The following is a 27,953-nucleotide window of genomic DNA, read 5'->3' on the forward strand; positions in this document are numbered from 1 at the left end:
AGTCCAGCTCTGCAGAAGGGCTGGGCACTGCTCAGTGCTTTCCTGCATCTAGCTTGGTAAGAGCTCAGAAATGGGGTGCTTCTCCCCTGCTGATCCCCTCTGTAGACTGGAAGGGTTTGGCAGGCTTTATTCCAGAAAGGGAATAAAGAGTTTGCCTGTAACTTTTGGTGCCCGGGCCAACAGTGTCTTATGAGATGCCAGACCCTTCCCCTGCTCCAATCTCTGATGCTATAATTTTGGAAAGCAAGGAATAGTTGTTATGATGCCCAATGAGGCTTTGTTGCAAGTTCTCGTAACTGATTGCTTGCTGTGGAGCATGTTTGTAGGTCGTCATTTGAAGAATTACTCATACATGCAGGTCACCTCTTTGAAAAGGCACTGAGCTGGGCTGGAATGGCAGAGTCATTGATAACAGCTGGGAGTGTAATGATCTCTTGATCTTCATGCTTCATGGAGTATGGTAATCAGCCTGTGGGTAAGGAATGAATGTCACCTCTGAAACTGCTGTAATTTGGGGCTGCAACATATGATACTTATTACTGGCTGGGATGAATTATAGGATCATTGAATATCCTGAATGTAGTTTCTGTAGGTTTCTTCAAACTGAATGCTTACCTGTGATTTGGTCGCAACTCGACTTCCTCATTGTATAGACACATTTAAAATTCAGCTTTGTGTGAACCATTCAAGTGAAATGAATACCAAGCACAAATGTCTGGGTTCAGAGCTTTCAGCTGAAAGTTTTGGCTCTGTGTTGAAACATAAATTAATATTAGCCATTAAACATTTCTGCTGCTAATGAAATGGACTATTTGTTATGCATAAATCATTCATGTTTCACTTTGCAGACAGATGAAATTTCATTAAGATGCCCAAATAACAGAAGGGGGAGCAGCAGCTATCATTCTGGGGTATTTTGGGGTTGAGTTTACTATGTTGCTATCTTGTTCTGAATAATAAATACTTTAATGATATATCTAGTAGAATTCACTTCTGTTTTGATGGTGATGTTAGGATGATAAATAGCTCAGCAGAGAAGAGTAAATTAGAACTGAGCTCAGAGGTGACACTTGGATCTTTAAGTCCACGGTTTCTTTAGTCATTACAGGGACACAAAAATTACAAGGACACACAAAATGACCTAGATAGCTTGTATACAAGCCTGTGTGTCAAACCACATATCAAACACATGGATTTAAACTGCAGTTTCTTTGTGATCAATACTGTAAGGCTCCTTCTTCATAGCATCTGTTCTCATTGTTTTTAACTTGGTAGCTGGCATTGACTTTGTTTTGTGTAAACTTGAAGAGAAGATGCTGCCTGGTAGCTGGAGCAGAGGACTTTAAGCAGGGGTGACAAGTCAGGAGATCTCACTTCTGTTCTTGCCTCTTTCTCACATGGTTTGTGACCTTGAAATGAAGTGTGCTATAGTTTTTTCCCTTTGGTATGGAGGTACAATTAATTACACCGCAAAGTACTGAGGATGGGACGATTATCGTTTATCTAAGGGAATTGCACAATGATTAAGTCTTAATTTGCTGTATGATTTCTTTCTCATTAACCCTGCTGAAGCAGGAACTTTGAAATGAAAATCAAAGGTGAACAGTGTTCCTGGAAGGGGAGAGGACTTGAATAAGCTGGCTGAGACAAGGCTTTGCAGACACCTTGTATTAATGGCCTGGAACAAACCCCAGGACTGGGAGTACAGCTTGCTGTACATTACAATGGTCCCATGATTTTTCAATTGATGCCCTTTGGGAAGGGTAGGGAAGTGTGTAATGGGGGGGGGGGGGGGGGGGAAACAACACAACCAAACACCAGGTGACAGAAAAACACAGTCACTAAAGGAACAGAGCCAGATGAGTTTTGAGATCTGGTCTTCTAGCTGATGATTTTCCCCTGAACCTGGTGTATGGAAGGCAGAAATAGGTGTAACTTACTAATATGAAGTGTGTAGGTTGGATAGGGAAACCCTGATAGCTTGGAAGGATAGTAACTTGCCAACATCAGCTGTTATAATGGGGCGGTTATACTGGCAGGACACTTGGATGGTGGGCAGTGGCCAGAAACAGACCCAAATACCTAAATGAGGTCTGATCTGCCCAGCCTTAAAAGGAGCAGGATCCTTTGTCTATAACACAGCAAGGGCTGAGATCAATCAGAAGTGGGAGAAAAGACAGACCAGATCTGTGTGCCATGCTTAATTTGATTAAATGTGTAATTATCAGTAACACATTAGAGTCCAGCCAAGCTAATTCATAATATCCCTTATGATTTGTTGAGCTATTTTAATGCAGTCATAGGACTGGTTTTATTCTTTTTTTGTTTGTACTAATGTGTACTGTCTAATTCTGGTATATGCGCTCTTCTCTATCTTAAATGAGTCTGTTCTTTTGGTGGAAACAATTAGCGGTCATGGAGCATTGTCGTATTTGCTGCAATACTGTTTGGCCATGCTGAGTAATTCTCTCCCCTAAAATTGGGTCATGCATATGAATTTGTGGGTTAAACTCCTACTGTAAGAGTAGTGGGCAGAAAATGGTAGGGCTGACCTTTGTTTCCCAGCGGGGTGAACAAGGCTAATTCCATAGAAAGCTGTGGTTATACTGATGTAACACTATTGCAGGAGGTGAACTGTCCCAATCAGTATGATTTTTTCATTAGTTAGGAATTGGGGCTTTTACATGTAGCCTTCTGAAGTTACATTCATGGCAAGTCAGTCTGACTGAACTGATTCCTTCTGGTATTGAACATCATTTCCTTACTCTACAAACCTACTTTGTCTGAATTGGGTATCCTCAAATCTGATTGTATTTATAGAGAGAAATCAAATCTTTATGTATAGCTGATGCACCAAGCTGCTGTGTGAGCTGATGACGCATTTGTGTAGATGCTGAAGTGCATCTTAAGCTTGAGTGAGAACCTACCAAAGTGAGACCTATCTTGTTCTAGAAGAATGTTATTGCTTGTCACAATTAACTGTAAAATCCCATGTGCATTTCTTCAATTCATTAGCTAGGCCAAGCTGGTACTGCTGGTAATTTACTGCAGGTGGATTTTGTGTAGATGAGACAGGATATATTAGGGGTAAATGTTTTGCAGACAGGATCACAGGTACAGTGAAGTTAAATGTTCGATTGTATTATCTGTTGGCTTTTCTTATTTAGAAAGATACCTAGAGCATTTGTAACATTTCTGAAGTAATTTAATTGTGTTCAGGACCAGTCAGCTGTCTGAAATTCCACCTAAGTACCTGTGCCTGGTGTTTCTTAGAGCTGGCTTCAGGCAAGCAGTTTGTTCAGCACCTTTCTCAGCTCTTTGCTGAGTGCCTTCAACACCTGCCTCCCCCAAACCCTTGTCACTGAGGCACAGGTGACTTCAGTGCTCAGATGTGGCCAAGGAATGATGTGTGCCAGTGGGCTAGGCAAGGATCCTGAGAAATATAAGCCTGAGCTGAGACCTGTCCCATCTCAGCACTGTGCTAGGCTGGTTCTGGGGATCTTTGGTTAGAGCCTGCCTTTGGCTCTAGCTGAGGTATCTGAATGTTATTGCTATGCCAGCAAAGAATAATCCCATGTTATATTTTTTTCTGTGAAGGGATGTGGGATTTCTTCATTTGATTTATTTCTAATAAGCAGCTGGCTAAATCCAGGTATTAAACCAGGTGAAATTGTATTGTTCTATATCCCCTCTTCTGTTAACAGTGGAGCCATAAGGTAAAAGGGATGAGTTAGACCAGTGAACTCTGCCAAGCTGCAGATGAACAGTGATTCCTCCCTGGTCACAGGATCTATGTGCTCGGTCAGTCCAGAGCCCTGCAGTCACTTGTGCCAGCAGCACTGTCACGTTGCCTTGGGGCTGATGGCTTGGCCCATGGGATGTGCTTCTGCCACCAAGTCCTGTGCAGTCCCAAGCACGGCTTGGGAAAGGCTGCAGATGAGGCTCTGGTAGGCAGCCAAACCCAGGGCAGTGCTCATCTGATGTTTATTTTTAACAACTCTTGGAAGTGGGGAAAAATGTGCTTTGGAGTCTAGTGGTAGGAAATGGGATCTAAGGAGTCTGGAGAAAAGAATGAAATATGCTGGGATTCCCGAAACAATTTTTTCTTTGCTAATCTGATTTTGGTCACAGCTATTGTCAAAAACAAACAAAAGAAACAACACAAACAACAAAGCAACACATTCTGAAATGTCCCTTCGTGGCATGGTTCAGCTTAGATTTTGGTGAGTTGTTGTAGCAGTGTGAACACTGCAGCTCTAAGCCAAGGCCAGTTGGTACTTCCATTACAAACCTTGACTCCCAAGAGTCTCTAAACTTTCCTGTAAAACAAGTAAATAGCTGAGGGAAATCACATGATTCTTGGGAGTGTGTCCTCTTCCTGTTTTGCAGAGCTGCCATGTGTTTTATCTGGTGTTAAAGCATTGGTGTCATCTAAACAAATTATGGCCAGTGGAAAAGCAAACCAAACACAGCTGTGATCATGAATGTTGCTCTAGGACTGAAGATGGCTCCTGACTTTTTTTTTTTTTCCTGACAAGAACTGAGGGCCTTCTCACAGGGTTGGAGATGTCCTGTGAGGAACTGTGAAGTGTTTTGATGAGTAGCATCACTGGAAGTGTCACTGAGTGGTGTGAAGTGCACTTGTAATGGTACTTGGCAGTGTTAGGCATGGCACTAAACAAAATAGCTCCCATTTGCATATGGGTTTGATCTCAGTATTATACACTTTGCAAGTCTGGCTGAGTTAGATGGGTTAAAAAAGGGAGAAAACAGATGTCAACTTGTTTCAGTCAATTGAGATGCCTAGTAAGTCTTACTTTGTAAAAATAAATAATAAAATAATGATGCTTATGTCTCCATTGATGTCCCTGGAGGTATGTCTGTTTGTAATACTGTTTGACTACAGACAGAGATAGGAACCAAATTTGCTCCAGAGCCTGTGCTTGCGTCGGTTCTCCATTCATTAGCTGCTGATAATGCTTTCTGTGAATCTTTATCTGGAGTTGCTATGATTTCTTATTTGAAAGGATTGATTCTTCTACAACATCTAGTATTATTAGACAACATCTAGTATTATGAGTCTTGAACTTAGCTGCAGGTCTTGGACTCTCTTCCATTGCTAGGACTAATTGATGTCAGTTTTCATCTACGAACCCCTTCCTGTTTGGAGGAGTTTGTACATATCCACATGTACAGAATGCCTGTCTAAGCCATCATGTCACTGTCTGGGAAGCGCTGTGTTCTCCTGTGAAGCATCTTAATTAGTTTTGCCTTTCATGTTGACATCCAAAATTCTAGGCTTGAGTAATGTATTAGACTTCCCCCTTGTTTGTCAAAACAGAGCAACTTCTTCAGAGCAGAACATAATGTAAATGCTAATTAAAACTGACAAGTCAAATTGACACCCATTTCAACTGGAGAAAAAAAAACTGACTGGGAAAAATCCATTCTGTCATTACTGAAGTTGCCTGAAACTTGATTGCTGTGATCTGTGGGGCAGGCTGAGGGCCCCTGCTCTTTCCTTTCCTGGTCCTTGAGGTAGGGGGCAGCTACCTCATGACTTCAGGGAGAAGAGCTGTTGCCCTAGGGGAAAGACAGCATCTCCACTCCTGTAGCTTGATTTCAAAGTTGCTGTGCTGCACTTGGCAAGAGATAGCTTCGGGATGGTTGCTGGCAGAGTGGCTCTGGCCAGATGTGATCCCGTGGGCTGATCTGCCCAGATTTCACAGGTAAGCACTGAGACCGGTGGCCACCACCACCAAACTGGTCTGGGGATTGCTCCGAAGGAGCTCCTTGGTTTTAAGTCTTGGTTTTAATCTGCGTGAGCCTTGCCCATGCTGGTACAGGCAGGCTGGTGAAAGCAGTGCCTTTCGGTTGCTGTTTAGCAAGGGGGGGAAAAAGGTGCTGCCCACAGAGTGCTGGGTGCTGTCACGGCTGACAGCAGTGTGGGAGCACTCTTCATGTAGCAGGGAGTTCAGCTGGCTGCTAATTACTACTTTCCCTCCTCAAGAGGCAGAAAGTGGTGCAAGCACCTAATTATCATAAAATTTTACAGCATTTTTCAGCTTAAAACAGGTTTTCTTCCATCAGAGCACTGCATCGTCTGCAGTGCATCCTGGTGTTGTGGTAAAGGTGTATTTCTGCTGTATGGGTCAATAAATACCAAACACTTACTTAGTGGGGTGTATGTGGGTCTGTCAAACCAGCTGGATGGATTTGCTTGGTGGTGAGGCATGTAGATATTGAGACAACTTTGTGGATAGACATGTTGTGTAACTCCAGCGTGCATCTGCCTTTATAAATAGGAGGATATGTTCTGATTGTGTCTTAAAAGAACATTTGTGGTATGATTATTAGCATCTTGTATTTTCTTTCAGTCTGTATCTGCTGCTAATGATAGCATCTAATCTATTTTTTCCCAATCTCTTGGGAAGACTCTTCCACTTCCCTCCAAAAGCTCGTTTCTTTCTCATGGCCATCGCTCTTTAAGCCACCTCTGGGACCCATTGCTGTGTCAGCCCTGTCTGCCTGGCAAGTAAAGGCTGCTGTTTCCTTCAAATCGACTCCTGTTGTCTTATTGGCATGATGGAATATTACTTGGGAAAAACTCATTGCTTTTCTTTGTTTGGCTGTCTTATGGCTTTAAAATGTATCCTTCTTCCCTTCTAAACCATTGTAGTTCATTATAGTGGTTACAATGGGCTGGCTGGCTGTGGTTTGAAAACTGAACTTGAGACAAATATCTGCTTAGCTTCTTTTAATGGGAGCTGTTTGCTAAAAGCGCAAAGCTCTTGTAAACATGTCCTTCAGAGCACGAAGCGCTTAGGTGAGGAGCTCCATGGCACTCCAGGGAAGCCAGCTGCTCTCATCCCTTTTGAAGGATGACTCCTGGAGTGCCCTACTGTGGCAATCTGCTGAAGATATTTAATGATTCCTGTTCTTTTTGGTGCCTAAACTTCTCCTGTGTGAGCAGAATATCCATGCTTTACAAGTGCAGGGTGGAGGCTAGATGCAGAGCTGGACTGGTGCCAGTTGTAGTCCTGAAAGTTTAGGTGTGGAACAGGGAAAAATGTACAGTGTGGCATGTGGAAAATGGTCTCAAATACGGAGTTTTGAAAGGCAAAGCTGGGATCAGGAGATGGCATAAAATGAGCCTGGAGGAGCTATCTGAAGCCTTGGTTATGTCTACAGGCCTCCTCAGCCTGGAGGACTGTGCCAATGGCTCCCAGTTCTCAGTGAACTCCATCTCTTCTAACCATTGTGGACTAAACCCCAACAACCTGACTGCCTCACTGAAAGCAGGGTATCACAGACTTCATCAAAACAGGCTCAGGGCTCATCTTTAGGCATCACATCTGGGTGTTAAAGCTGGAGAAACACCTTCTTCCAGTCAGCAAGACGGACTGTGGGCAGTGAAGAGGCAGAACTGAAGTGGCTCTTGCTTTGTACGTGAGGTAAGTGAGGCTCACATGGCTGTGAGCTACAGAGTGTACATTAGAGCAAGGACCTTCCCTGTGGCCTGTGTTCACACCAGGCTGCTGCTGCAGATGTCTGGCTGGTGGGGGAGCTGGATGCTCGATTTCTGCTCCCATACAGCTAGTCTTTAAAGATGGCTAGAGAGGTTAAATCCCACAGAGAAGCACTAGAAAAAGGATTTTCCTAAGCCTGTGAAAACAGCAGCAGTCCCTTGGTGCCTGACTAATGTGGTCTCCCAGCACAATGAGCACGGCCAGCAACATCAGCAGTGTTGTGTACAGCTCCAGTGAGCGCTAATGAAATAGTCTCCAGAGGCTTTCTGTGTGTCTCCCTAAATATATATTGATAGGTAGGTAGATTTATTTGTAATCATCGGTAAAGACCTAATCCTCGCTTGGTGGAAAACCTATTTCTGGTGATAATTGCAGCCTTACTACACATCTGTGAAATATATGGAGACAGCTGAGGGAGTTATCTGGGCATTTCCAACATTCCCTCCATATTTTTTCCAGTTTCAGCAATGGTGTGGATGGGAGATGAACTACTTTCAGAGAGTGAAAAGTGAAGTGTGATGTGAATGCAAAGCTCTATACTAATTAGCATCACATTAATACTGATTTTATTTTGAATAAAAGTGAAATCCCAAGGAAAACTGCCTTGATAAAGACTCTGCCCTTTCAGTCCCATCTGGGTTGGAGCTGGGGTAAGGGGTGCAGCAGGAACTAGCTTCCTACGTGTTCCACCAGGTTAGGATTAGCCTGGCCTGGGCAGGCAAATGATGAGCAGAGCTGTGGCAAGGTCAGCTGGCCCGGCAGGAGGAAGGAGATGCTGCTGTGACCTTTGTGTCTGACTGTTAGTCTCACAAGGTGCTTACCCCTAACAATGTGATCCTCCAGCCCTGCTCTGACCTGGGGGAGCCAGGTGCTTCTGCACTAAAAACATACAGAAGTTAAAAGTTAATCAGCAATGGCTTGTCAGCTGCAGTCACTGCAAGTGTGCAGCTCTTCGCAAGGTTGCAGTGTGTTCCTGGAGAATAACTGAATAACTCATTTCATGGATGCTCAGCTGCAAGAGGGATGGCTTTAATGCAAGCTCGGCTTCAGAGCTGAGGGCAGTGTATGCTGCCTGGGGCCTCTGCCCCTTAGCCCCTTGAGTGGCTGGGTTTGCTGGAGGTGCTGTTTTGTCCTGAGACACAAAACCACTCTTTTTTCCAGTCTGTTACCTCATGGTAGTGCAACCCAGTTGAAGAGCCATGCTAAAATGCAGACAGACGTACCTGAAGCTGCATTTAACTGACTTTATTCTGAATGGATATTGGCAAGCATCCTCTGGGCTGTAATGCAGATAGCTAATGGCATGCTCGATGTGCATCTTGGCTTGTTTGTTTAAGCAGATTCAGTAAAGTAGCTGAAAGATGCTCCTCAGACATATCATAGGAGGAGCTAGACCTTTTCCTTGGCCTTTTGGATGACAGCATTATTCCTTGGGGTTTGGTTTCCTAATCTATGAAACTCTGAATTAATTGTGAAAACTACATACAATTCCTGAAGATCTTTCAGCTGAGAGGAACTCAGCCCACTTATCAGTCCTCTTTCTGGCCAGAGAGGTGCTGGTACCCTGGTTCATATCTGGTGGAGTGGGATTCAGTCTACCAGATGTAGAAATGATCTGCTCTAACATCTGGCTAGTGTTAACTGTCAGTAACACCAAGCAGATAGAAATCACATGGCTTATTTTGCAATTGTATTGAGTAAAATGCAATTAAATTGCCTAAATACGTGCCCAGTTTTCCACTTTGTGGGTTTTTGAAGGTTAATATTTCTGCTGGTGTTGCATTGGATAAGTAAAGGTAGCAAAACAAAGGATGGCAGATAAAGGCAGAACGTGTTGCAACTCTAGATGATCTGCAAGTCATACTGGAGATCTGGGAGTACTGACATGCTGCTGTAATGAATCATTGTTTTATAAACAGCTTTGCATGTGTAACCCTACTCATAACAAAAATACTCGGAAAATCTTTTCTCTAGAGGTGGGGAGGTATAGTACAATGTGGGCTGGATCTGTTTTTCTAACTACTATTCAACTACATTTTTTCATTTGCTTTTAACGCTAGCTACTGCTTTTCTTGCTCTCTGGTGTTTTTCCCAGCAGATATCATGAGCTTTCATTCCGTAACATCTGGTTTCCCATTCCGAGTAAAGTGTTGATAAGACCAGGGATGTGTCTGTCTGGAGGTAGATGCTGGAAGTTCAAAACTGCAAAAGACAGGCAGAGACCCAGAAGCACTTTGGATTACAGCTGTGGTGATGATAATCTTTCAAGCATTAAATGGTGAGCCTGAGCATAGCTTCCCTTTAGATGAAGGGACAGAATTATCTGGAAATGGAGAGCTTAAGCCTTAAAGGCCAATTCAAAAGGAAGCTTTTGAGGTGAGATACACTTAAGATTAACTTTACTCATCTATACAAATGCTGCACAAGCAAAATCCTGCTTTGCTATATTAGACTGAGAAAGCTGCAGTGTTGGCAGCTGCTGAGGCCCTCTGGTACTAGGGCAGAGCCAGCAGGGGTGTAAGGAGCTCTATTTCTCATCTGAGCTGCTCAGCACTCGGGTGTCCCTTCCCTGTGGCCCTCTGGCTAGCCAAGCAGGCCTGATAACTTGACCTCAACTTGATTAGAACAGCTTCTGGATCAGGATCAAGGGTGGGTTTTATTTTGCCCTCTGAATGCCTGAATTACGTCAATGGCTTGGATTTAGTTGAAAACTGAGGAAGGAAGTGGGGCAGTGGCAAGGGGGAAGGCAACTGGAAAATATATGACTGAGGGTCAGCGAAAAGTAGAAAAAGTCAACAAAATACTTTTGAGAAATGCTATTAATGCTGGAAAGCTGTGTCTAAATGAAGGCCACATTGTCCTGATATACTTAACCCCTGAATCAGCCCAGTGAAATAGGACAACTCATGTCCACTCGTGCTGCACAGCTAGTTCATGGATACTTGGCTTGGAAGCCGTGGCTTAAAGGCTGCCTCCAGCTTAAGCTGGGGCTCTTGCAAGACCTTGGGGCCTCAGGACATTTGGCACCACTGTGTGTAGGGCACAGGATGTGCCTGAGCTGTTCTTTGTGCTTCATCCTACGTTGCATGAAGGCTGCCTGTAGGTCTTACTGCAGTGGTAGCAGGCAAGTTTTTCATTACCTATATTCTCAGATAAACCTAGGGTTAGCATCCCTGTTGATCAGGATGTTTATGGAGTTCTCTGCCTCATTGATCATCCAATTAACCATGCAAAGCTAATTAAAATGCAGACAGCAATGAGGGCTGAACAGGAGAGGAAATGCTGATGTGTTCCTCTAATAAGGGTGGACACATCACTTTCTTGCTTTTCTTTCCTCTTTGCCCTTTACTTTGTGTTTCCAGGGGCAATCAACCAGAAATAAGGTATTGAAAAGATGTTTGATTTAATGTTTTTCTCAGTGCTTTCTGTGCCAGTCCCTGGAGTTCACAGCATTGCAGGTGACAAATTCAGACTCTAGACCATATAAGCTATGTTTATAAGATGTCTTTGAGGAAATGAGGCTAATTTGGTTTGTTAGTTATAAGGCTTGACTGAATGCACAAATCCAGGTGTATTCATTATTTAAAAAAAAAAATAATCTTTTAATCTTCAGGAGGAAACATGCTTGGTAATTGCTGCTTGCAAAACTATTCCTGCTTCTCCCTCATTAGAGTTCACCTTTCCTACTTACTAGCAGGAGATGCTTGGTGGCTCGGGCTGGAGATCCTTCCCCCTTGCACCCATGGAGATGCTCAGTGGGTGAGTTAGCTCGCTGCAGGCAGGCCTGGTTGTACTGTGCACAGACAGGTTTCCTTGTAGTGCTGAAAATGGGATGTTATTGGAATGAACAGTGATGGCATGGAAATTACTCCTGCTCCTTCCTCTGCTGCATGACTGAAGCAATGAGTCACGGGAGCTTCCCATGTAGCTTAGGTGGGAGAGCCTGTGTGATGACATCTGATTTTTCTTAACATGTCTCCTGCTGGCTTTCAGCAAGCTATGTGAAGGGTTTGTTTTGACGGGGGGAAGATGTGTCAGGCCCAGGCAGGGGGCTTGTTTGCCCTCTAACGCTTCTCACTGCATAGCAAATGCCAGCTTTTCCTGGGAGAGGGATCGTGCCATCTGTGACTTGTGAGACTCACTCGAGCTGTGTGAAAGAATTGCTGAGAGCACTTTGCATTGGGAAGGCAGCTCAATCCAGCAGGAGCAATGTGGGTTTCTCAGCTTCTTTGAAGTGTAACTGTATTCAGGACCAATGGTGCTTTGTCCAGTGGCCTCATGAATTTGTGTTGAAGTCAGCTGAACCCCTTATCCAGGTACAGCATGTAAGCCATGTGAAATGAGATTTGGTACTATTGGCTTCTTTTGTGAGATAACTGCTTGTGTTAAAAACTGCTGATGCCAGTGTAGTTCAAAATTACCATTTGTCATTCTGTCCACTTGTATTTTTAGTGGTTTACTGCAATTTGTGACAGACCTGATGCTAAAGACTTCACAGGACTGGTTTGCTTTAATTCATGTAGATCATGTTGCAGTAAGTTACTTTTCAAGCTGCATCTTTCAGAGCATCTTGTCCTAGAGCTTCTCTTCAAGTACAAGAATGGAGGCCCTGGTACTGCCTACCTGTGTTCCTTAAAGGATTTATCCTAAAGCTTTGTTTAAAACACTTGATAATGGCACTGTCTGCCCATGTATCTTCCTCAAGCCCTCTTCGCTGACAAATTATTTTGGGGTGTGTTGTGCATACTGGGTTGTTCTTCACTCACTTTAGGTAATCCGAGAGTTACGAAGAAATACATAATGCAATTATTCTGCTATTAGGGTGATCAGAGCAAGGTAATGAAAAAGCTGAGAATCATCCAAACATAAATTCTTTTAATCCACAATCAGTATTTTAAATGTTTAGAACTGCAGTCTCTCATATTGCTCCTATTAACTGTATTCTACATGTCATGGTTTTGTGGTCCTGCATCTTCCTTCTCAGCAGCAAGTCGTTAAATTTTTATTCCTTAGAGTAGAAGGGACTAATAAAGTAAAATATCCTTATTCATAAATAGCTGGATTGCATCACAATGCTATCAGCAGGGACTTGTTTTATGGCTAACCTTACTGAAAGTCGCTCTTTCAAATGATGGCATGAATTATTAGCAGCACAAGAGCAGAGTGTGAGGATGGAAAAAAAATTACAGCACATAAAATGCTGCTTGGACTTAATTTATTGACATTGTCTTCTCTTGATGAAATAAAAATAAGATGTTTAAATAAAAAAATTAGCAAGGCATGCAGGTGATTATGAAATCTTAATCTTGCATAGTGATACTCATTTGTTATACAGCTTAAAGGGTCTGGGAAGTTTAGCAAGGATAGTTTATAGCGATGAACTTTAAAGTGTCAGCCTTTGCTGTAATTCTGAGATTTCCCTGGTGAAATTTGGGTGGTAAATTCTTGTTGAGCTACTATTCATTTTCCACCTGAAACAGTTAGGGGACTCTCTATGGGGGAAGGCTTTCTCCAAGGGCTGTTTTTGCATGTAAACTTGAGTGGCTGTGCATGGAAAAGGCTTCAGCAATTCCAACCTTTCTTCCCTTTGAGTATCTTCTGCAGTGCTGCTTAGGAACTACCTGAGGCTTCAACTACCTCTGTCCCTAATTACCTACTCGCTGCACACAACCTCACAGCCTCTTGCACTCAGTTTTTAAGGGATCTGATGGTAGGGACCCTCTCTGTAAGGCGTGCAGCATCCTGGAGCTGCTTGGCACTTCACTGAATTGCGTGTGTCTAACCCTGAGCTGTGGGGTCTCCTCTAACAGGGGAGATGCACTCCAGTGTTAATGGCACATGTTTTACAGGAACTGTGCCGGGTTTGGTACACCCATCTCCTCGGGGTTTGCAAATTACCATTCTCCAATGGATTGCAACATGTTGTACCGCATCCCGGCTGACATTTTGATTATGCATTATTCACTTTGAAGGAATTAACATCTGAGGCAGTTGAAGCTTTTCAGGGTATTTTTCCCCAAATAACAATTTTGTCTTTTGAGCACCTGCCAGATTCTCCATATGGCTAAAGTGTACTAGAACAGAAATACAATTAGCACGGCTTAATAAACTTCATGCATGGTTTGCTACTGCAACATCAGAAAGAAAACAAATATAGCCACTAGTGCTCCTTGGAATAACTCGGTTAAATTACTGTTGTTTGAAATGAGCTTTTTTTGATAGCTTACAGCTGATGTAATTTGCATTGTTATAGGTAAAGCACCCTTCTGTATGTTTAATGCCTTTGGATTTGACACAGGCCTGTGTGGGTCTTGCATCAATCATCTCCCCTACTGAGAAGGGAAAGCAATAAGTTGACTTTTGGTGTGGAACAGAAAGCAAAGGATCTGAGGGACGACGGGGCTACGGGGCTTTGAGATGTTAGTATGGAGCACAAGGTTTGATTTTTTTATTTTTTTTGCCTCCTTTCAGTCTTCATTTGATTTTCTTTAAAGCTTTTGTTGTGAGAGCCAGATCTAGCTGGTAAACTTTTTGTTGGGTGTTATTTCATCATATCATGCAGTGTCCTTTGGTGCACTTGTGATGCATTTGATCCCTCAGCTAAGCATGCGGCTAATTGCTCCTGGATTAGCATCTGAGGAGAAAACCTCTCCTAATTCGTCCGATTTGTGTGATTTAAATCAGTTTTGTGTAGCAATGTCTGACAGTTAAAGGAAACTTGTTTAATTTCTGGGCATGCAGGACTTAGGCCACTGTGCTGTCTGGATGTCTTTGTACAGGCTTTCTTCTCAGTGGTCAGACTCAGCCCATTTTGGTTTTGTTTGGATTCCTGTCTGTGTATGAAGTCTTTAGGGAAAAGTTTCAAGAAAGAGGCTGGGAAATGGGGGAGGGGGCACTGTATGGTGTCCTCTTCTTAGCAGGCTTGCAGAGAGTTGCTCTGTGCACCAGCAGGTGACTGGTGGGTGCTGATCACCCAGCCCCTCCTTGGGGCATGAAGAGTGGAGGGTTCTTGTCTCACAGCCTGATACGGTGCTTTAAATTCTCCTTAGGGCCTTGCTAAGCTCCAGTTCATTTCCCTGCATGTCAGAAGCATTTACAATCTTCCTGCAAAGGGCTCCTTGTAACAGGCCCTGAAGGTACTGTGAGAGTAAGTGATAAACTGCACTCTTGAGATACCAGCAGTGCTGCAAAGGTGACTGCCCATGGTAAGTGCTCAGATCCCTCCCTGGTAGCAGGACCTGCCCAGGGGCATGCTGAGTGCAGGTGATGCAGAAGCTGCTTCTAGCAGCAACCACCCTGCAGAGCTGCTCGTTCTGCATCCAGTGCTCCCAAATTGTTGTTTGGCTGACCATGGGCATATTCTGTCTCGAGGAATGGCAAATCGGTTGGGTCCTAAACTGCCACAGTGAGACTAGCCAAAAAATTGAGGAAAATGTCCAGAAGTTCTCATTAGTATCCCCCAGTCCAGGGGAGGTTACCACACTGCCTTGTTTAACATATTTATTGCCCTGCGCAGCTGTCACTGCGGTCTGTTTTGGGAGTTTTTGTGAATGTGTGCTGACAAGTGTTTTTATGGAGCACTGATCCAGAAGCATTTGATGTTTTAATTAACTTCTAGGGGGTCTGGTCTGAGCTGTTTGCACAGCCATTCCAACCTGTGCTGAATCTGTGGCTTCAGAGCACATACTAATGCCTTGAAAGCTTACGAGTGAGTTCAGATCACCGATGTGCCCGGAATTAATGTTTCTGTTACATCATTGTCATTATCACTTCACTCCTCACTAGTGGAGTGACAGGGTGGATGTAATTGGTATTGATTGTGCAAAAGGTCACAGGTGTAACTGGGAAGGTGTTACTTGAACAGCAGGTTGCAAATTTCCTGCCTAGGTCCCTTCCACTGTTGCTGCTGGCAGTCTGTGGGTGCAGCACTAATTGTCTTAGCTATTTTTATTAAATAAAATGTCTTCCCTGCGAATACTTCTGGCTAGTGCTTTGGGTTGGGGCTTCATGGCTGAGCTCTGGCAGGATCTGGGTTTTCAGGGTCCCCCTCCTAACTGCAGGGGTGGCACTGGTCAGGCACACAGGTGGCCTGTGGTTAGGAACATCTCTCTGCCTATTCCTGCCCTATGAAGGAAAATACTTCAGGTAGAATAAAGCTCAGTAATACTACAAATAGGTCTGTAAGGTTACTTACCTCTCCTGGGCTGGTTTCCTTGGGTAGATCTGCAGATCTTCAGTGCTGTGCCTGTTTGCATCCCTTACTCCCTCGAGATGTCTGATCTGTATTCCACTGTTTCATGCTGGGTTTTGTTGGTTCTCCACCTCTGTCAGTGGTGATTAAGAAAAGTAAGAGCAGTGAAGTATTCATCTTGTTGTGGCATGTTGCAGCAGGTAGAGCACCAGGTCTGACAGTGCTTTTACTCGCTTTCCTCCCTGTAGCTGGCTCAGCTCTTGGAAATGCTGCTTTGGCACCCAGACATCCTGTTCAGAGCATGTTTGTGCCACATGGACAAACCTCCAGAGAGTCCTGAGCTCTGTCTCCAGGCTCTTGGCCTTGATGAGTCCTTTAGGAATGTCAGTGAAACCTCTGGCGTCGTGCAAAAAAAGGTGATGGGAAAGCAGAGCTGTGGGTACCAGAGGCCAGCCAGTAAAGCTTGTAGTGCAGGCAGTGTACCACTGTGGTCCTTGCAATAGCACCAGGGTGAAGCTGGCATTGTTCAGCAGCAGCCGAGGCATTGGATCAGCACTGGCATGAATGGAGAGCAAAGCGTGGTTCTATTTGTTCGCTGTCTCTCTGAGCCATAAAGCTGCTCAGCTGGAAGCATCCAAGGTGAATGGCGTGCCTAAACACAGTGCAGAAGTAATTATATGGGAAGCGTAGGGGTCCCATGCCAATGTGTATAAATATTCATATTGTTCCACATAGCTGTCATTATGTGCAAGTGCTTCGTCTCGCCAAACTTCTGCCAAAAGTCCTCACTCATGGAAATGCTCGGTGAAGGCAATCAGATGACTGACATGACCAAAGGGCTGTGGGAGGCCTTGTACCAGCTGTGCTTACACTGGTAGCTTATTCATCATTTCTGCACATGGGAGGGGGAAAAAAACCTGCTTCAGCTGCTTTGGAGACTTTTCCCACTGTAGGATTCCTGCTTCTTGAGGGCTGAATATGAAACCAGAGCTTTTGCCAGCTGTTAATTGTCTGTCTGCTCATTATGCTCAGTGATATTAGTGAGGTGAGAGTCTGGGGCTGCACCAGGCCCTGCTGGCAGTGCACAGACTGCTGCAGTGATGTGCCCCTGGGCACAGGGGTGGCTTTGGGGCTGCCGTGTGGCTTTGTGTTGATCCATCTGGGCTCGTGCACAGCCACGCCAGAGGTGAGAGCTTCCTCCTACAGCACCCTGCGGTGGGAGACATCCTGATGTGGCATCGAGCTGCCAGAAAAGCTGCTGAATTGGATTCCTATCCTGAGAAATAGATTAACTGTAGAGGGATGTGTGGCGTGTATGTGTGTGTGTATATATATATATATATATATATATATATATATATATATATATGTGTATATATATGTCTGCTACCTGGGGTGAGAAGGGGAGCTGTGTGCTGTATAGGCTGTGCTGCTTGCATGCTGCATGACCATAGTCTCACTCTTATATATCCAGCAGATTGTGATGGCTGCAATCCTTCAATATGCATTTAATAAAGCTGCAAGGGAAGTTTTGTCTTCGTTATTTGTGGGGTAAGCAGGACAGATGGCTTTTATACTGCAGCTTTGTGGGCAGACACTCTCCCCTCCTAGATTCACCCAAGCTGAGCAAAGGAAAAAAGGACCAGATCCTTGTCCTGCTGCAAAGGATTGCCATCTCCTGCAGACATCTGTCTGCAGCCCTGGGCATGGCACTTTGAACAGGACCTTACCTGGCCATATTCCAAATTACAGCCTGATTGTAAGTGGATGTTACTGCCCATCGACTGAGACGCAGCAGCTGACAGTCTGTGTGTGCCTAGTAGACTGCAAATACCCACTCTGAGTTTGTGTAAACTTGGGTTGTAAACAGAGACACTGCAATAAATACAGGCTGATACTAGAGAGAGAAGGATCAGCGCTTTCCCATATGGCTCTCACAGTCGTGTGGCTCATCTGTGCTGTTTCTGCTCCTCCTCACACTTAAATAGTGGTGCTGAGTGTGGAGGAGCGTGGATCAATATGAGCAGAAATGCTGGTGCCAATTTAAACTCCCCTTGGAGAGAAAGGGTGTTGGCGGTTTTCCCAAAAGTATCTTTCCTTCTGTTTTCATGGTTCTGCAGGGATGTTAATTTCCCCACAGTGAGTCATTGAAGGCAGTTACAGAGGTACGACAGGAGTTTCATGCCCTAAATATAGCCTCACATCAGCCCACGTGGAGCTACCATCGGAGCTGGTGCTGAGCCAGTACACACAGCTCAGGGCTGGTCCCTGCTCCCCCGGCTGGTGGGTTCGAGAGGGAAACAAGGTATTAGGGAGCAGGAGAAGGGTTGGCACGTGTAGGCTGGGACCATAAGGCCTGAGATCACAGCTCAGAAGGATAAATTGTATGAAGGATAAACTGGCTGTGCTTCCTGCAGTGGGTTTTCCACTTCTGAGTGTGAGGACACCCCGTAGGTTGGGCTGGGAGCTGCTGAGTTTATGGGGTGCCCCTGTGCTGCTTCTGGCAGTTCAAGTCAGGCAGCCACGAACCTTTCCCCTCTGCAGTTGGGTTTCTGGGCTCTGACCACCCCTGCCCTGAGCTTTGTGCTGCTCACACAGATGCTGGGCTGCCTCCCTGGGCATTGCTGTTTCCCCCAGGCAGGTATTTAGTTAAAGTTCTACTTAAAGATAGTAATAACCATGGGGGAAGGCTTAAAGCCAAAACCAAACCACCAACAAAACAAACAAAACCAACCTACAGATATAAAATGTGAATCTAAGATGCTTCTTGCATAGCAGCCGAACGAGGGACACTTCTTCCACGATTGATATGCAAATTTCGCTTGGCTAATTGGCTTTCTCAGCTGTCTGTGAAGAGTCCATGTATAATTTATAAAGGAGTGGATACGTCTGCCCCGAGAACATAATAGCTATTAACTTTGAATATTCATGAATCCCAACAGCTAATAGGGAGGCAAGCCTGTAAGTAGCTCTGACACATAGGAGCGAACCACCACAATCTGTTTTTATTTGAACTAAAATATTCTGCAGCCCTTTGGGTCTTCAGAAAACATTCAGTTCTCTTAATCCAGAATGTTTAAAGACTTCAGATACCAGCTTGAAGTGGCCTGTAAAGATGGGAAGACATACTGTGGGTGTGTAGTGGGTGCCCTAGACACAGATATATCTTGCCAAGGCATAAAACATTACAGATTTTCCTGGCAGAGCTGGGTATATCTTTATATTCCCCCATCAGGTTTGCAGCTCTGTTTTATTGAAGCGTACTAGAAAATGGATGTTTGGGGAGGAATAAACAAACTGGGTTACTGAAATGGTTTCAATTATGTAGAATAACATTTGCTTAAAGTTAAGGTCTTAAGTTCTGGTGTGCGGAATCCATAATCGATGCTGAAAAGATACAGGGAAGAGCAAGCGTAACAGAACGGCTCAGCACTTTTAGGCAATGGATCTGGAAAATTTGGGTGTTGGAATCTATATAACTTGAATTTAAAGCTAAAACACAGAAGCTGGAGGGAGTGATATCAACTGCTGTGACTACAGTGAGTGCTATAACATTAACAAGACTTAAGTTTTGAGACTGCAAGCTTTGGAGCACCTCCAGTTTTAACAGGACTTGAGGCTCCTCCTTAACTCAGATGTCTTTTGCCAGAAGCTGCATCTGCTGAAGTCAATAGGGAAGCATTCAGTGCAGTTCATAAGCAGCTAAATCCAGTGATGTCAACAGAGGAGTGGCCAGTAAAGAAAGGAATGAAGATTTGAGAACACCCTAAAGACTGTATCTCTAGAAAATCAGCAATATTTCAGTGAGGACTATCTGTGTGACCAGATGTTAGGTACCTGATCTGTCTCTCCTAAATCTGGTGCCCAGAACCCAGGGATGCTGTGTTTATGCCATGGATGTGAACCTGGAAAGGTGTTTGCCATGATCTGGGAATGCAAAAAAGGGAAGATTGATATTTAGGTAAATTCTGTAATCCCAAATAGCCTTGGTTGGCTTTACCTCTGTTTTCTTTGGCTCTTGAATAAATCCTGTTCCAAGTAGATTTGTGCTACTTGCAGCAAAGCTAGCTTCTGAGTGTGGACCTCATCTTGATCAACAGCTTTCTAACCTTTCTGCAGTAGAGGAATGACCGTGGCTTACCTCAAACGCTGTCCACCCTATTTCATGCTCCTGTAAAAACAAAGAAGAATGGAAGTGGGGGAGAGGCTCTGTTTTTGTCCTGAAAACTTTTGTCCCTGAAAACCTTAGAAAACTGACCTCAGCCTGAAACATTCCCAAAACTCGAGTGAAGGATGTGGGGAATTAGTGCAGGGCCCTTGGTTACAGGGGTGTGAAGTTTTCTGGGATTTAATATGCAGTATGTGTATCACTGGATGTGAGCAGAGGGTGAAAAGCAGACTTCTGTGAAATAGGATCTGGGTCTGAAATGAGTATCGCTACTATCTAATTTTCTTTAAAAAGGAGAAAAATCTCAAATGGTATAGAAAACCAGCCAGCAGCAGCCCCTTCTTGATGCCTTAATGGGAAATTGTTTTTGCTTACAAGTGCATGCTATACCGATAAATCCCAGAAAAAAGTGCTAAATGGAAGGAATTCAGAGAAAATATATTAACTGAGTCGGATCAATCAGTGTCATCAGCTACAAGGAAAGTTTTACCCTGATCAAGAGAACAGCTCCACAATTTGATTAGATGTGCCAGGATCAGTGAGGACTTAATCTCTTCTAAGGAGCATTGCCAAGGGTAATAGGTAGCTTTATCTGGTTTGTTGCTGCCTGGTCACTTAGTTAATACCTTACAGAGTGTGTTTTTTTCCCCCCAAGATCATACTAGCTCTTTTTTTTTTTTTTTTTTTTGATGCAAAGTGTTACTCTCCTCTGTCTATTCTCTGCCTGCTCTCAGATGGTGGTTGGTGGTCATGGTGTGTCTCTGGGGAGAGCTTTGATGCCACTGGAGCAGTCTGGTATTGAACTGACACCTGCACAATGCTTGTGAGAGGATTTGGGGTCAAGCCCAGACTGCGATGATTCCCTGTGATGTCCTACACCTCAGTAAGCTTAAAAGACTTGCAGCCTCCTTGGATTTTTTGTACCTTTATACCAAGGAGGGCATCTAGGGCTTTGTTGAAGGGTTCCCATGCAGTTATTTAAGTTTTTAGCTTGTAGAAGATAGTGTATGGGTATTGATCCCAGGCTGTGGGAAGCAGAGCCCCTGTAGACTGCCTCCCCTGGAGCTTCAGCCCCCTGTGTGCTGAGCCACAGGAGGCACTGGTTCAGAAACTTGCCCTCAATTTCAAGTGCTGAAGTTGTCTGACTTGAGCTGTGTCTTTGGGACTGCGAGCTTAGTCTAGTGTAAGTGCATGTGGCTTTGTGCTCTGTCCTAAATTAGTACAGCTGATTTAACAAAAGTGTCTGTCTTTGTTATGTCCCAGAGTGCTGTAACTCTGAATGTCTTGGGGGGTTGAGAGAAGGAATTTAAAAGGTCCCATCAGTTCACAAACAGGGATCTGTATGGGTAAGCAGGCAGCTATGCTGTAGGGCCAGAGCAGCTTCACCTGGAGGCACTTTGTATGTGTCTGGGGGTCAGGCTGGGTTCAGGCCTTTTGTAAAGTCTGGGTAAAATGCTGAATGTGTTGGTGATGTGTATATAACTACGTGATATATATGTGTATATAGCTATATGCTTTCTTACATGTATATGGCTGTATGGTTTCTGTCTCTTTTGCTTGCTGGAGAGATTGCTCTCTAAATTCAGTGGAGGCAGTATTCAGTAACAGGGATTACCTTAGTGGTTGCTTTTTGAGGGGCTGTGCAAACTGTTTTTACACGGAGTTGAGTCCTGAAGAGGAATGTAGCTGCAGATTCCCTGATGTCTAACAGGATTTATGCAGCACACAAGATTACAAACAGTAATCTGAACTGTACAGCTCAGAAGATGACATTTATTTTAAGTTCAATTTTTGTGTCTTTGCTTTCCGGCAGATTAATGCTTTTGTTTTGCACAATGGCTAGTCAGGACTCTGCCAAAATTATCTTGGGTGAGGAATGGCCAGAGGGCATCAGAGAATTAGGCTGAGCTAGTATCTCTAATAGGATCACCGACATGTTCTTTTAGGTTTGGTGGAGTTAAAGCAAAGTGCAGGAATGAAGGCGGGGGAGGTCAGACAAGCCTGTATAGCAGGGTTTGTGCTGGGCATTGAGTAGCCCTGCTAAACTCTAGAGCCATTTAATTAATAGGTCTTAGATCTCTATTCTGTATCAGGTAGCTTCTGTGTGCTTATTTCTAGGAAGCCTGGGCATAAGAGCTTTAACACCCCAGCACCTGGAGAATCTGGGCCTTTTCCTGACTTGTTATACCTCCTTTTTTTCACAGGGCCTGACCTGTTAGCCCTTGCTTGTAATTAGCCCTGATGCAGACAGCCACTAATTGCAGAGCAGAGGTAGCATCCTGTGTGTCTGTACTTTGTGTAGCACCAGGGCCTTGCCCTGTAACATGGGCAGCGTGGGCAGGAATCAAGCCTGGTGTCCCCAGGTATGGCTTTTTGGCCTTGGACTTAGCACAAAAAACTAGTTGCATGTTGTGAGCTGGTAATCTCACCTCAGGGAAACTTTTATGCAGAAACTGAGCTGGGCTCTGTGTGACTGTGTGCGAAGTAGGACCATAAATGCTTCCTAGAACTGGAGTCATCCATCGTGCTTTAGCTATGGGTGGTTTAAAAAATAGGGAGCAATGCCTTACTGTCAACTGATTTTCCAGCTTTCAGTACTTTTATGGGCTATGAGGTTTCTCTGCCTTTCTCAGGGACATTCAAGCATCAAAGTCTCCAACTTACTGTGAAGATTTGTTTGACTTTTCCTGAAATTACGAAGGATTATCATAAGAGACTCTTGGAACCAGCAATAAAACTTTCCCTCATTGTTTACTGACAGCCTATTGCTTATCTTGTTTATTTTGATGACTTCTACATCCATTTAAGCAAAAGAGAAACAAATACAACTGCCCTCCTAACTTTGTGAACCAGGACGGAGACTGAGAATTGCAAAAACCATGTGGCTTCTGGGAAAGCATAGAATGCATAAAAAATAACAAACACAAGTTGAGCTAAAAAAAAAAAGTAAATATTAATTTCATGTTGTTTATTGGTAGAAAAGACTTGTCTCTTCCTCTTTCACACTTAAATAAACTGGCCAAGGCCAGGAACTTTGGAGTCAGGAAAGACAAACTGTCCAAGGCAGGGAGTCAGGCAATAATTAGCAAGTACAAAGCAGGCTGTGAGAAATCAGCTCAGTCTGAGCTGTGTTTTAAGGCACACATCCTTGTGATCAGGAATTAGTTTTTATACAGACACAAAAGGCTGGCATTTTGATGAAGAGGAAGGGGTGGGGGTGGATAGGCACTCTGATGTTTAAACTCTCTACCTTGGGACCAACTCCTGGAGCAGTGAAGTACTCCTGGGACAAGATCTCTCTCTGGATGAGAGCATGGTTGGGAGGGAAAATGGAGAACTAGTTTGAGAACTAGTTTAAGCCACCATTGTTCCTGCCCTGAGTTAGATGCAAATGTAGTGAAGAGGCATCCTGAGACCTGATTTATGATGAGCCAAGAAGGCCCACAGGCTGGGGCTGCACTGCAGCTGGGGTGGAAATGTGCAGGGTTGTGCTGTGGAAGAAATCATTTGGGGGACTGGAAGGACAGGCAAATGGGCCACCTTGTCCTTTGGACAGTGTCAGTACTAAGCTTGGGTGGCACAGGTGACCTCTGGAGTGTCATGTCTTTCCTGACATGCACAAGTTCCCTCCATCACTGATGGTTACAGGCCAAAGGCAATAGATGAGTGTTAACTCAACTTTGTACAGCTCTTTATTTGTCCAAGGCTGGTCTAAAAAAACAAATGACCTTTTAGATAGCTTGTTCTCATTTTCCAGCTTTCTTGGGACTAGCTGTTACCTTGCGTGGTTTACTTCAAAACAAGAAACAAGGTGACCCCTCACCAGCTCTCAGTACCTGCTAGGATCTCAGGTTTGGCAATCCAAAGCTTCTCCCAGGTGTTTGTATTTGCAAGAGCTTCAAAGCTGGGTGAGAAAAGACCTCTGAAGTCTTTGAATATATCTGGAGGAAATCTGAAGGCTCATGTACAGCCTGCTTTTAGGTCACTTAAAGGAAAAATACTCAGCAAGGATCAGACATGGAGAAGTGAACACCTGAGCAGGAAGGAAAGAGCCCTTCAGCATCTTGTGTAGCACTTGGTAGGCAGCCTCTTGGCAGGATTACCCCTGAAAGAAAGTCAAGGAAGCTGCACAGGTAAAGAAGAAATATGTCCAGGTAGTCCACTTCCACTAACCTTATTGTAATTGTTTTTATGACTTTCTGACCAGTACATCTTGTTCCAGCACTGGAAATACTGGCAGAAGGGGGAGCAATGTCTTGAGGTGAGAGTGCTGGAACTGTGCTGGGTGTGAAACACTGAATTGCACTAATACCTACTGCAAAATAGGTGGTAAGTAAGACATAGCCAACCTAAAACCAGAGTTTAATTAGTCAGGGACTGATTCATGTGGCACAGCTAAGGGCAAAGCTGAGACTGTGCCTGGAAAATGAAGTTGTACAGCGAGGTTGTAAAATGAAGGTGCACAGCCTGGGTGAAGAAATTCTCCTGGGCTTAAAGATTGACTTGCATCTTGGCTCAGCTAGGTAAAATATTGACCCAGGTCCAGTGAGAACAGGAAGACACTGAAAAGAATTGTAAATGGCCTGTTTGGAGCTATAGAAATATTTGGGTAAACATGGATCCAAGTTAATTTGAATTTTCAGTGGGGGGGGAAAATGCAATTGCTTGATATTCTTTTTCTAAGAAAAAATAAATCTCAGGATGAAAAACTGCTTAATTTTTACTCCATAGGCTGCTTAAAAATCTACCGGTCTTTTAAAAGCAAGAAGTCAGTGTTATGACCACTCTGCCTTCCAGTGGTGAGAATTGAGACTTATAGTAATTGCTGCTGGAGTTGTTAAATTTTCAGCAAATAAACTGAAACTGGAAGCTGCTTATGTTCATTTCTTGCTTTGTATTTTGCAAATATGATGTGAGTGGTGGTGTAGGCAACATGAAAGGAAATCATCTGCTAATTTGATGTGACCTGCATGGATTTTCCCTGATGGGGGGAATCCTTTGCAAGGCTTAAAACCGCAAACTAATTTAATGCGAAAACCATAGCACTGATCCGTGTGTACAGGGCTCCAGGTGATCTGAACGCTTATTTCACTAGCTGTAACATATTTTCAAATACACCTTTAATTTAGTGCAGTAAAAACATGCCTGTTTGCTTTAGACTCTCTGAAGTCTATACAATGACTTTAAAGAATTCAGAAATACTTTTGGTCATGACTGAGATTTCTAGCTTTTTTTAAACAATGTAGACAGACCCTAAAAATCAGTTCTATAGGAAGGCTTCTCAAAGCAGATACAGTCTACTCAACAGAACCTTTTTTGCCAAGAGAACGAGAATGAAATTGTGCATTAATGCAGTATTTTACTCTTCCTTAACCCTTTGTGTTTCCATCCCTCCCTTCATGGCTTGGACAAAACTAAATAACTTTAGATTTTTTACTCTTTTTTCCTGTCCTTTCTTATTCTTCAGCGTGGCAGGTGAGCAGTCCTGGCTTTGTTACTTTTATTCTGGTTTTCTCAATTTGTGTTCCTTCCAGCTAACTAACCACATCAGCCTCTGCTCTTCCAAATAAATTATTCTGAGGCTGCTGTGTTTTGTTGCTGTTAGGTGGTCAGTGGGCTCTGGTACCACAAGCGTGACAGCCCGTCCTCACCTGCCTGGACACAGGGTGCAGTATCAGCAGCCTCTGCCAGGGCACAGCTGCTGGGAAGGATGGCTCTGCGGATCAGGTTGTGACAGCTGTCAAAACAGCATGGCTCAGAGGGCTTTCTGTAAACTTTTTTTTCATGGTGAAGTTGTTGGCCAAGGCTGGCACGTTGCTTTTTTGTTCTCTCTGAGAACACAGATAAGACCAGCCTGCTCCCAAAAGGCCCTGACCTGTGTGAGCTCTGTAAGGATAACACAGCGCTCACTGCTTGCAGGGTGCTGGTGGCTGAGGCTTTGTATGAGGAAAAAGAGCAAAGGAAACAAAACTTCTGAATCTATCGTATGCTCAGGTGAAGTAAAGCAGTTCGGATGGAAAACCCAGTGAGCACAGGGACCTGAAGGATGCCCTGTCCTGATGGCGCTATGCTGGTGTCACCCCCGTGTCCCTTAGGGGAGGCAACCAGCTTGGTGCTGAAGGAGTTGCCCTGCAGCCTGTTCCAAATCTAAGTCACTCCTTTGATACTGCTTGTCTCACGGTACAGGATGGGCAGCAGTGGGGAAGAACCAGCTCTTCGCTGTTTTCTTCCCTGTAAATGGTGCTTTACACCAGCTTAGACCCCTCATGAAATGACAGCGTGAGCAGATAACAGTGGCTGTGTGCTGGGCTGCCCTGTCTGCAGGGACACAGACTGAGCACGTTCACAAGAAATGTCATCCTTGGGAGGATTAAAGAGGCCCGTGGTGACCTTCGCTGCATGCTCTGAGTGTCACAGCAAGCAAGGGCTGAAAACACAACCTCTGATCCAAGACTAATGCTGCTTGGGAAACCTCCCAGCGCCCCGCTTGCTCATGGCAGAGAGCAGCATGTGCATGTTGGAGGCTTGAGGGCTGACCCTGCTCCGTGACCACAGAGCGGGACCAGGGAGAGCTGTGGTGATGCTGCAGCCTTCACGGCAGGAAATAATTAGGGGGAAATGTATATCTCTGTCCTGTCTACAGAAATGAGCACAGCTTTTCGTGGCACTTGCACATTAGACTGGATGCATGCGCTTCTAAAGGTTGTGGCTCTTCTTTTAAGGATAGCTCAGAGAAAGGCAAGGTTAAATCCTGTGAATTTGGGAAAGCTGCCAGGGAATTTGGTTTGCTTTTAATAGGTCCTGACTTTTTTTAATGCACTGCTTGGGCGGCATGATTAACACAAGTCATAAATGTCATGGGGTTATCACCCTTCCATGAGAGGACTCTCCAGCCCTCGGTGTGCTTTGCTGTGCTGCAAGCAAATGCCTGGCACAGTATTTATGATCTTAGCATGCGATACTTTTGCTTTCTGGGAAATGAGTTTCCCTGCTGTCACAAAAGCACAAAGCTCGCTGCACAGCAGCAGTGGGCCGTGCTGTGGAGCATCATGGATCTGTGCAAGTCCTCTGTATCCAGCATGGCCTGTGGGGCAGAAGCAGTGTTATGTGCTCTACTTTTCTTCCCTGAAAGCACTTAGATTTTAACTCTAGCCTCTCTTTAGGCTCCGACTGGCCGCAGCTGTGCCCTTGGGTTGGAAGCAATGTGTGCCTGCTCCCAGCAGGAGCGCTGCTTGGTCCCTGCACCTCACCCCGTTTCCCCCCCAGCTTTTGCCCCAAATCAAGGTGTGGGCACTGGTGTAGTTCCATCAGGTTGTGCTAACTGATCCTCTGTGTGTAACTTTGACAGCAAATACTCCAGTAAAATAACTTCAAATCCTGCAGGTCAACGCTAACTTTCCATTTCAAGTTTTCTACCCGATTTCAAGTCCTTAATGAAATCCACTTGACTGTGTCTGGATAGTGCTGTTATAGTTTTATTATTTCTCTTTTGAATTGCTTAAATAGTGACCTGTTGCCTGAACCCACGTCTTTTGAAGTTACTTGGGAAGAATTTCTTCTTTGCTTTTGGCAGCAACACTTCCTATAGATAATATTTTCTTTTCCTCCAAGCAGGGCCACTTCTATAGCTCCCACAAAGTGTCCGTAGCAAGACAGAAAACAAATACTGTCTGTAGTCCCATGCCCAATTAGAAAAAATTAATCAAGTGGACAGCTGGAATGTTTTTGTGCTGATGGATTTTTTTCATAGTGTCACTGCTCTCTTTGAAGTCCAGAGAGGTGAAACAGAGAGTTATCAGCATCAAACTGGGTAAATTGGGCTCCTGGCATCATCTGAACCCACCCTGGTCCACCAGCATGAGACAGGGCAGTGTAAAAACCGGTGGCTGTGGGAGCAGTCTCTCCCCAAGCAAGCGAAGGGCTGGTAAGGAGTACCCACAGAGTTGATGCTTATTTTTCCTACTACGTGCTAAACCAGTCCCTAAAGGACACCATGACTGGGAAAAAATACTTTCTTCAGAAATGGAAGCAAAGACTCTGCTTTCCCAACCCTGGAATATATTTA

General features: G+C 44.4%; 1 protein-coding gene across 3 annotated transcripts in view; it reads left to right on the top strand.

The window, feature by feature from the left end:
- Positions 1-394: 394 nt before the first annotated feature.
- Positions 395-27,953, top strand: part of PASD1 (PAS domain containing repressor 1) — a gene marked incomplete at its 3' end in the record, with an annotated part of 190,762 nt that continues 163,203 nt past the window's right edge. The window contains exons 1-2 of one of the 3 annotated variants that reach the window (XM_082771232.1): positions 23,970-24,021; positions 24,111-24,217. Of the gene's footprint in view, positions 461-13,846; positions 13,967-23,969; positions 24,022-24,110; positions 24,218-27,953 lie in introns of those variants that run through there. The other 2 variants (XM_082771233.1, XM_082771231.1) reach the window with 2 other exon arrangements.

This window comes from Aythya marila, assembly GCF_965140915.1.
Source record: "Aythya marila genome assembly, chromosome: 13".
Taxonomy (NCBI): domain Eukaryota; kingdom Metazoa; phylum Chordata; class Aves; order Anseriformes; family Anatidae; genus Aythya; species Aythya marila.